This window comes from Gossypium arboreum, chromosome 13 (assembly GCF_025698485.1).
Source record: "Gossypium arboreum isolate Shixiya-1 chromosome 13, ASM2569848v2, whole genome shotgun sequence".
Classification (NCBI taxonomy): domain Eukaryota; kingdom Viridiplantae; phylum Streptophyta; class Magnoliopsida; order Malvales; family Malvaceae; genus Gossypium; species Gossypium arboreum.
This window is the reverse complement of record NC_069082.1, coordinates 28362315-28372317: the sequence shown is the minus strand read 5'-3', so window position 1 is coordinate 28372317 and position 10003 is coordinate 28362315. Positions and strand designations below refer to the sequence as shown.

At 38.0% G+C, this 10003-nt stretch overlaps 1 long non-coding RNA gene across 1 annotated transcript; it reads right to left on the bottom strand.

The window, feature by feature from the left end:
• Positions 1–1366: 1366 nt before the first annotated feature.
• Positions 1367–3789, bottom strand: LOC128286415 (uncharacterized). The gene is made up of 2 exons (XR_008276965.1): positions 3633–3789; positions 1367–1673 (listed from the first exon to the last, which is right to left on the bottom strand). It is a non-coding gene; the product is annotated as an uncharacterized LOC128286415 (long non-coding RNA).
• Positions 3790–10003: the final 6214 nt, after the last annotated feature.

The following is a 10003-nucleotide window of genomic DNA, read 5'->3' as shown; positions in this document are numbered from 1 at the left end:
CATCGACCATTGCATTACCTTATAAAGTACGTGTGAAATTTCGAGGAGATATTCGATTATTTTGGACAAATGAAAAGGCGCAACCCAGCACGATAGGGCTCGATTCCCAAATCACCAAACATCGAATATCGCCTTTATTTTAAAAGATTTTAGAAAATGTGAGTGAAATTCCGAAGGGATCTTCAATTGTTTCGATCTAATGAAAAAGCGCAACCCAGCACGACAGGGCACGATTCTCAAATCACCAGACATTGAACATCGTCTTCGTTTTTAAGTATTTTTTATAAACTTGAGTGAGAATATAAAGGAATGTTCGATTGTTTTGAGCAAACGAGAAATCACAATCCAGCACGATAGGGCATGATTCTCGAATTGTCAAACACCGAATATTTCCTTTGCTTTAAATGATTTTTAGAAGGTATGCGTGAAATTTTGAAGGGATATTTGATTATTTTAAGCAAACGAGAAATTGCAACCCAACACGTTAGGGCACAATTCCGCGAATTGCCAAATATCGCACATCGCCTTCGTTTTAAAGAATTTTTAATAGGCATGAGTGAAATTTCGAAGGGATATTCTATTATTTTGAGTAAACGCAAAATTGCAACCCAACACGTTAGGGCATTATTCCACGAATTGTCAAAGATCGAATCTCGTCTTCATTTTAAGGATTTTTAAATGATTGTGTAACGCCCCAATTTTCGGGAATTTTAAAAATGTTGGAAAAATTTAAAAATTTTGTGTCCTATTTTTTTGTCGTAGGATTAAGTACGGTAGTGGGCCTCTAGAAGGCCCAAGCTTAAGGTAAAACCCGGTAGTTTTAATTAATTTTAATTCCATAAGAAAAAGGGGTTCTGGTTAATTGGGCTTTTAGGTATTAATTGTGTAAAATAAATCACAAGGAAGCATGTGGTAAAGTGGCAAGTGACGCCACTGGGAATGCTATAAGTGGCGTGTGGATGATTGGGAGGACCTAGGTTCAAGTCACAATGACAGCAAATAAGGGATTAATTTTTATGAATGGAAAAGGTAAGTAGTGGAACTGAAGTGAAAGTCTGTAGCACCCCAAACCCGGCCCAGAAGTTATGGCCAGATCCGGCATGCCACATCAAAAATGTAAAAAACAATTTCCATTCTAAGTCCAGAAAATCGTACTTGATGTTCAAAAGATTAATTCATTAAAGGTTAAAGTGAATGGAAGTCATGCACCGGTAGGAAATCGAAAAGAGGTGGTGAGTCCATCGATTTGCTAAGTACCAAGCTCCTTCGGATCCAATCCTAGACATGCATACCGCCATTGCCACACCTTAATGTCATGGATATTTCTAGGAAACCGATTTGATTAAGTCATTTTTAGGAAAAGTGATTAATTTTGGAAAATACTTTCATTGCGGAAGCTTTGCTTGTTGTCGTGTTATTTTGAAATCAACTGTTGTTTTTGAAAACACGCCCTAAAGCTATCCAATTTCAACAGTTAAAATAAGTAATACCTATCTTAGTAATACATATTAAAACCATCAAAAATAAATAAGCGGACTTATTACATTAAAAAACCCAAAACTTCAAACGTAAATAAAAGGATGTTCAGTTCACCAGAAGAAAATCAAACTTTCAGAACGGGTGGCCACTCCGAATTCCCTCACAGCTCCAAGCCCACTATGGTTGGGGATTTCCTGCGTGGATGAAAATAAAAGGGGTGAGTTTAGGGAAACTCGGTGTAAGGAAAACCCATTCAAAGCCCAAGTCACTCAAGCCTATTGGGCCTAAGCCCATTCAGTATAAGTGGTATGGGCGAGCCCTTTTTTACAATAAAGCGGGCCTTAGCCCTTATTCAGATAACATATGGCCCATAGGCCCATTTCAAAATACATGCAACATCGGTAAACATATGCAAGCCCATTTGGGTAATAGTGGTCTTGGGCGAGCCCTTTTCAGATTATAATAAACCGGGCCTTAGCCCTTATTCAGATAACAAGATGGCCCATAGGCCCATTTCAAAATACATGCAACATCAAGAAACATATGCAAGCCCATTTGGGAGACTACTCAACCCACCAACCACTACACTCCACCCGTACCAGCCATACACTCCATGTGGGAATAGCTCAACCCACCCAAACCCAACACTCCACAGTTGCAGCCTTGCTGCTCAGTTAACAGTAAATTGAGGCAAAGCCTCCAGTACGTGGACAAGCCACTTTCAGTACTTCCTCCATCAATATCCCAGTCCCATGCATCAGATAATAACAACATGGCATGCAGTAAATAACAATAGTCAAACATACATTTAGGTCATTTTAACCTAGGGGTATTTGGTAATTTATCTCTTAAGGGTAAAGCGTAAATTTTCCACTTTTAAAGGTATTTCAGTAATTTATCTATTTTAGGGTTTTTCATGCATATTCCTACCTTTCACGTACTAACGAAATTACGTCTCGAGGGTTCTTACGAATTGGGCCGATTGGCCCATCATTCCAATTTTGGCCCATTAAGCCCAAAAATATCGAGGGCACGAAATCATGCACTTTGCGGTCCAAACATTGCAGCTTACCAAAAACATTAATCGATTTACCTCACGAGCATTCGCACACTCAAAATCTACAAAATACCGATTTTCGGCATTTCGCTTTTCGCTTTTGCCGATCTAGACTAAGAAAGAGGTGTTAGTTACACACTGCTTGCGACGATATGCTGACGAGATCCACACACGAACCGCCTACAATTGGATTACTAACACGTTAATCTAACTATTCAAATACAAACTACGCATTAACCTCTTACAATATTCGGCCAACCACACCTACAGATCATAGTAAGCTTATAAGAAATCAATAAGCAACTCATTAACAAATTTTTGTCAATGTTTACCACATAATCATAATTTCACTGCAAGCTGTCTTCCTGAGCAACAGTCACTAAATTATTTATAACTAGAGCTATGAAACTCCAAATCAAGTTCTGTTAATTTTCCCTGAAAATAGACTCATATATCTTCTATCCATAAAATTTTCAGAATTTTTGGTTTAGCCAATCAATACCAGATTTTTCTCAAAGTTTCCCATGTTTCACTGTTTGACTAATCTGACCACTCTTCATTGCGAATCAAATTCCTCATTGTACAGAATTCAAAATGTGTTCTTGTTTATTTCATTAGAAACTAGACTCAATAAGCTTTAATTACATAATTTATTCAGCTTCTAATTCATCTCTCACAATTTATGGTGATTTTCCAAAGTCACATTACTGCTGCTGTCCCAAGCAGATTTATTACCAAATCACTCTTTCACACATACCTTGCATGCATGTTATTTAAACATTTATATCACCAATCAATCATCACATATCTATGATTTTACTTAAGAATAATCTCCATTTCATCATTTTAAAGCACAACATGTTAGCTGATTTTTTCCTTTAACATCTAAGGCACATGCATGCTTATTTGTTTGGCTCAACTTCACCTATCTTCCATTTTTCATCAAAAGAATATGAAACAACAACCATTTCCTTCATTTTAATTCATGACTAAATGCTCACAACACAACTAAAAATCAAAATATACTTCAAGAGTTAAGGTAGAATCAAGAAGAACTCATGAACCTCAAAATAGAAGCAAGGTACCAAGAACTTACCTTCAATTTTCCTCCTCCTAATGACCGAATACTCAAGAGCTTTCTCCTCTCCTTTCTCTTCTCTAACTTTCAGCTATGATGAACAAAGATGGACAAAACTTTGTTCTTTTAACCCCTTTTTCTTTTAATAAAACTTCATATTTCATCCATTTAATTCTTTAATACAAAAGACATGTAATTCTTATCGTGAAACATTTACCTAACCCATTATCATGAAACATTTACCTAACCCATTATCATGGAATATTTACCTAATCCATTGTCATGGAACATTTACCTAACCCATTATCAATTTGTATCAATTTGTACCATAAATTATGGATATCAAGTGTACATTTTGTCTACAACAACATGGTGGTTGGCCACTTCATGTAAAATGGGAGGTTTATCATGCAAATCCTCCTATTTTGCACTCCTATTTATTTGGCCACTTCAATTTAGCCTATAGCATTTTCAAACATTTTCACATAGGTCCTATTTTATAATTTCACCCCCTTTTTCTTATGGAACAAAAATTAACTAAAATTGTTGGGTTCTATCTTAAGTTTGGGCTTTCTAGAGGCCCACTAACATAATTAAACCTATGCCAACATTCACAGAATTCCCGAAAATTGGGGCGTTACAACTCTACCCTCCTTAAAGAAATTTCGTCCTCGAAATTTACCTAATCCAAACAGATGAGGGTATTGCTGTTTCAGCGTCTCTTCTGGCTCCCAAACTCAGAAGTTTCCTCTTCCTTAACTTGTTGAAAACGAGCGACCAAAGACTCATCGTTCAACTGTTTTTCCTTAATCGATCCACCAAAGTTGGCCTCACTTGCAACTCACCAACGGACTTCTATCATCATACGACTCGACGAGCAAACATTACTCTCGGATCGAGATCTGACTCTACAACTTACAAAGATCGGCTACCACATTAGCCTTGCTTGGGTGATACTCGATCAAACAAGTCATAGTCCTTAAGCAACTCAATCCATCTCCTTTGCCTAAGGTTCAGCTCCTTCGAGTCAACAAATACTTAAGACTCTTATGGTCGGTGTATATAATACACCTTTCTCCGCACAAGTAATGTCTCCAAATCTTAAGTGCAAATATCATCGCTGCCAACTCTAAATCATGAGTCAAATAGTTTCCCTCATGAGGCTTAAGCTATCGTGATGCATATGCAACCATCTTACCCTCTTGCATTAACACGCACCCAAACCTACGTGTGATGCGTCCATCGCACACAAGAAAATCATTCCCGGACTCATTGAATTAACACAAGTGCTTGATCGAAACTTTCTTCAACTTCTCAAAAGCTTCCTGCTGTTTCTTAGTCCATACAAATGGTACTCCTTTCCTTATGTGTTTTGTCAGAGGTGCTGCCATCACAGAAAAACCTTCTACAAACCTTCTGCAGTATCCTGCCAGTCCTAGGAAACTCCGTATTTCTGACACTGACCTAGGCGGCTTCCACTCCAAAATCGCTTCAATTTTCCGAGGGTCCACCTTAATCTCCTCAGCAGAGACCACATGTCCTAAGAAGGTTACCTCCCTCAACCAAAATTCACACTTGCTGAACTTCGCAAAGAGTTCCTTCTCCCTTAATACTTACAGCACTATACGGAGATGCTCATCATGTTTCATTTTAGTTTCAGAATATACCAGGATATCGTCAATAAAGACGACTACAAATTGATCTAAAAATGGTTGGAACATATGATTCATCAGATCCATAAACGCTGTAGGAGCGTTCGTCAGTCCAAATGGCATAACCAGAAACTCGTAATGACCATACCGAGTCCTGAATGTCGTCTTATGGATATCTGACTCCTTAACCCTTAACTGATGATAACCGGATCGAAGGTCAATCTTAGAAAATACAGAAGCTCCTCTAAGCTAGTCGAATAGATCATCAATCCTTGGCAGTGGATACTTATTCTTAATTATCAGTTTGTTCAACTGGCGATAATCAATGCACATCCGCATTGTACCATCCTTCTTTTTCACGAATAGCACCGGTGCTCCCCATGAAGACACGTTTGGCCTAATAAAGCCCTTATCCAACAACTCTTGAATTTGAGCATTTAACTCTACTAAATCCTTCGGTGCCATCCTATATGGTGCGATAGACACAGGCGCCATTCCAGGCAACAAGTCTATTCCAAACTCAACTTCTCGATTCGGAGGCAATCCTGGAAGCTCCTCCGGTAAAACATCTTGGAACTTCTTTACGGTCCTAACCTTATCCACTGTCAGTCCCTCCTCTTCTGACTGACTTATAAATGCCAAATAGACCTCACAATCTTTCCGAATCCACTTTTCGGCTCTTAATGCCGACACCACATTGGAAAAATAATCCCTTCGCTCACCTATCACCATAACCTCCTCATCCTTTGTGGTCCTTAACACCATTCGTTTAGCAGCACAATCCAGAGTCGCTTTATGCTTAACAAGCCAGTCCATTCCCAAAATGAGATCAAACTCTCGAATGGTAACTCCATCGATCTCCGGGAAAATCTTACCTTGAGTTTCTAAGGGTACATTCCTATACTGCTTTGTCTACCCTAACCGAAAGTGACCCAAGGACTTAGTACAGATACTCCACTCACAATCTCCTCAGAGCAGTCCAAGTCGTCCATAATCCGTTCTGTGGCCTCTAACCAATATTCCGCCATATTCGGGGCTATACCAGACACGCTCTTAAAGTTCTCCGTTCCGTTAGTCCCGAAGTCATTCAGAAATAGATCCCTGAATTTCGTTGCCCGAACTTGCTCCGGCAACCCTTTCCAGAACACGAAGCATTGCCTGTGACAGGGCATCATCCTCAGTACCGCGGTCATGAGACTCTACCTCTATTGCCGATGGTACCGGTGCATCCACCGCCGGCATATGTCTCGAAGACGAAGATCTCGCTTGAGCACTTCCTCGGCTCCATCCACGGCCTCTTGTACTCATGTCGTATTATCTTGATTACGAATTTTTATGCATCAATTAATATTCCAATGTTTATTACAGATGTTTTATGAATCGACGAGAGTTCGAGTTTATTTTCGCAGAATCGAAGTCTAGCTACGATTTGATCTCTTATCGATTTTCCTATGGTTTCAGTATCATCCTATCTATAGTATCCTAGTAGGATTTCAAGATGCAGACAGATAATTCAGAAAATATTCGAAAAGTTCGAGTAATACTTACAGACTTGGTAGGAGATTCGAATGCCACATTCTAAAGATCTAAATTTTGAAAATCGAGTTTTTCGCATTCTTTATAAAATTTTCACTTTCAAAATCTTTGTTTTGTAAACCCATTCCACAGTAGAGTTGTTGCAACCTAGGCTCGATACCACTAAATGTAGCACCCCAAACCCGGCCCGAAGTTATGGCGGATCGGCATGCCACATCAAAACGTAAAAAACAATTTCCATTCTAAGTCCAGAAAATCGTACTTGATGTTCAAAAGATTAATTCATTAAAGGTTAAAGTGAATAGAAGCTGTGCACCAGGTAGGAAATCGGAAAAGAGGTGGTGAGTCCATCGGACTGCTTAAGTACCAAGCTCCCTTCGGATGCAATCCTAGACATGCATACCGCCATTGCCACACCTTAATGTCATGGATATTTCTAGGAAACCGATTTGATTAAGTCATTTTTAGGAAAAGTGATTAATTTTGGAAAATACTTTCATTGCGGAAGCTTTGCTTGTTGTCGTGTTATTTTGAAATCAACTGTTGTTTTTGAAAATGCGCCCTAAAGCTATCCAATTTCAACAGTTAAAATAAGTAATACCTATCTTAGTAATGCATATTAAAACCATCAAAAATAAATAAGCGGCCTTATTACATTTAAAAACCCAAAACTTTAAACGTAAATAAAAGGATGTTCAGTTCACGAGAAGAAAATCAAACTTTCGAAAGGGTGGCCACTCAAATTCCCTCACGGCTCCAAGCCCACTATGGTTGGGGATTTCTGCGTGGATGAAAATAAAAGGGTGAGTTTAGGGAAACTCGGTGTGTAAGGAAAACCCATTCAAAGCCCAAGTCACTCAAGCCTATTGGGCCTAAGCCCATTCGTAATAGTGGTACTTGGGCGAGCCCTTTTCAGACATAATAACCGGGCCTTAGCCCTTATTCAGATAACAAGATGGCCCATAGGCCCATTTCAAAATACATGCAACATCAAGAAACATATGCAAGCCCATTTGGGAGACTACTCAACCCACCAACCACTACACTCCACCGTACACCCATACACTCCATGTGGGGAATAGCTCAACCCACCCAAATTTAACACTCCACGATTTGACCTTGTCGCTCGATTATCAATAAATTGAGGCAAAGCCTCCAAGACGTGGACAAGCCACTTTCAGTACTTCCTCCATCAATATCCCATCCCATGCATCGATAATAACAACATGGCATGCAGTAAATAACAATAGTCAAACATACATTTAGGTCATTTTAACCCTAGGGGTATTTCGGTAATTTATCTCTTAGGGTAAAATTGTAAATTTTCCACTTTTAAAGGTATTTCAGTAATTTATCTATTTTAGGGTTTTCATGCATATTCCTACCTTTCACGTACTAACGTAATTACGTCATCGAGGGTTCTTACCGAATTGGGCCGATTGGCCCATCATTCCAATTTTGGCCCATTAAGCCCAAAAATATCGAGGGCACAAAATCATACACTTTGCGGTCCAAACATTGCAGCTTACCAAAAACATTAATCGATTTACCTCACGAGCATTCGCTTTTCATAAATCTACAAAATACCGATTTTCGGCATTTCGCTTTTCGACTTTTGCCGATCTAGACTAAGAAAGAGGGTGTTAGTTACACACATGCTTTGCGACGATATCTTGTGAGATCCACACACGAACCGCCTACAATTGGATTACTAACACGTTAATCTAACTATTCAAATACAAACTACGCATTAACCTCTTACAATATTCGGCCAACCACACCTACAGATCATAGTAAGCTTATAAGAAATCAATAAGCAACTCATTAACAAATTTTTGTCAATGTTTACCACATAATCATAATTTCACTGCAAGCTGTCTTCCTGAGCAACAGTCACTAAATTATTTATAACTAGAGCTATGAAACTCCAAATCAAGTTCTGTTAATTTTCCCTGAAAATAGACTCATATATCTTCTATCCATAAAATTTTCAGAATTTTTGGTTTAGCCAATCAATACCAGATTTTTCTCAAAGTTTCCCATGTTTCACTGTTTCACTAATCTGACCACTCTTCATTGCGAATCAAATTCCTCACTGTACAGAATTCAAAATGTGTTCTTGTTTATTTCATTAGAAACTAGACTCAATAAGCTTTAATTACATAATTTATTCAGCTTCTAATTCATCTCTCACAATTTATGGTGATTTTCCAAAGTCACGTTACTGCTGCTGTCCCAAGCAGATTTATTACCAAATCACTCTTTCACACATACCTTGCATGCATGTTATTTAAACATTTATATCACCAATCAATCATCACATATCTATGATTTTACTTAAGAATAATCTCCATTTCATCATTTTAAAGCACAACATGTTAGCTGATTTTTCCTTTAACATCTAAGGCACATGCATGCTCATTTGTTTGGCTCAACTTCACCTATCTTCCATTTTCATCAAAAGAATATGAAACAACAACCATTTCCTTCATTTTAATTCATGACTAAATGCTCACAACACAACTAAAATCAAAATATACTTCAAGAGTTAAGGTAGAATCAAGAAGAACTCATGAACCTCAAAATAGAAGCAAGGTACCAAGAACTTACCTTCAATTTTCGTCCTCCTAATGACCGAATACTCAAGAGCTTTCTCCTCTCCTTTCTCTTCTCTAACTTTCAGCTATGATGAACAAAGATGGACAAAACTTTGTTCTTTTCACCCCTTTTTCTTTTAATAAAACTTCATATTTCATCCATTTAATTCTTTAATACAAAAGACATGTAATTCTTATCATGAAACATTTACCTAACCCATTATCATGAAACATTTACCTAACCCATTATCATGGAATATTTACCTAATCCATTGTCATGGAACATTTACCTAACCCATTATCAATTTGTATCAATTTGTACCATAAATTATGGATATCAAGTGTACATTTTGTCTACAACAACATGATGGTTGGCCATTTCATGTAAAATGGGAGGTTTATCATGCAAATCCTCCTATTTTGCACTCCTATTTATTTGGCCACTTCAATTTAGCCTATAGCATTTTCAAACATTTTCACATAGGTCCTATTTTATAATTTTACCCCCTTTTTTTTATGGAACAAAAATTAACTAAAATTGTTGGGTTCTATCTTAAGTTTGGGCTTTCTAGAGGCCCACTAACATAATTAAACCTATGCCAAC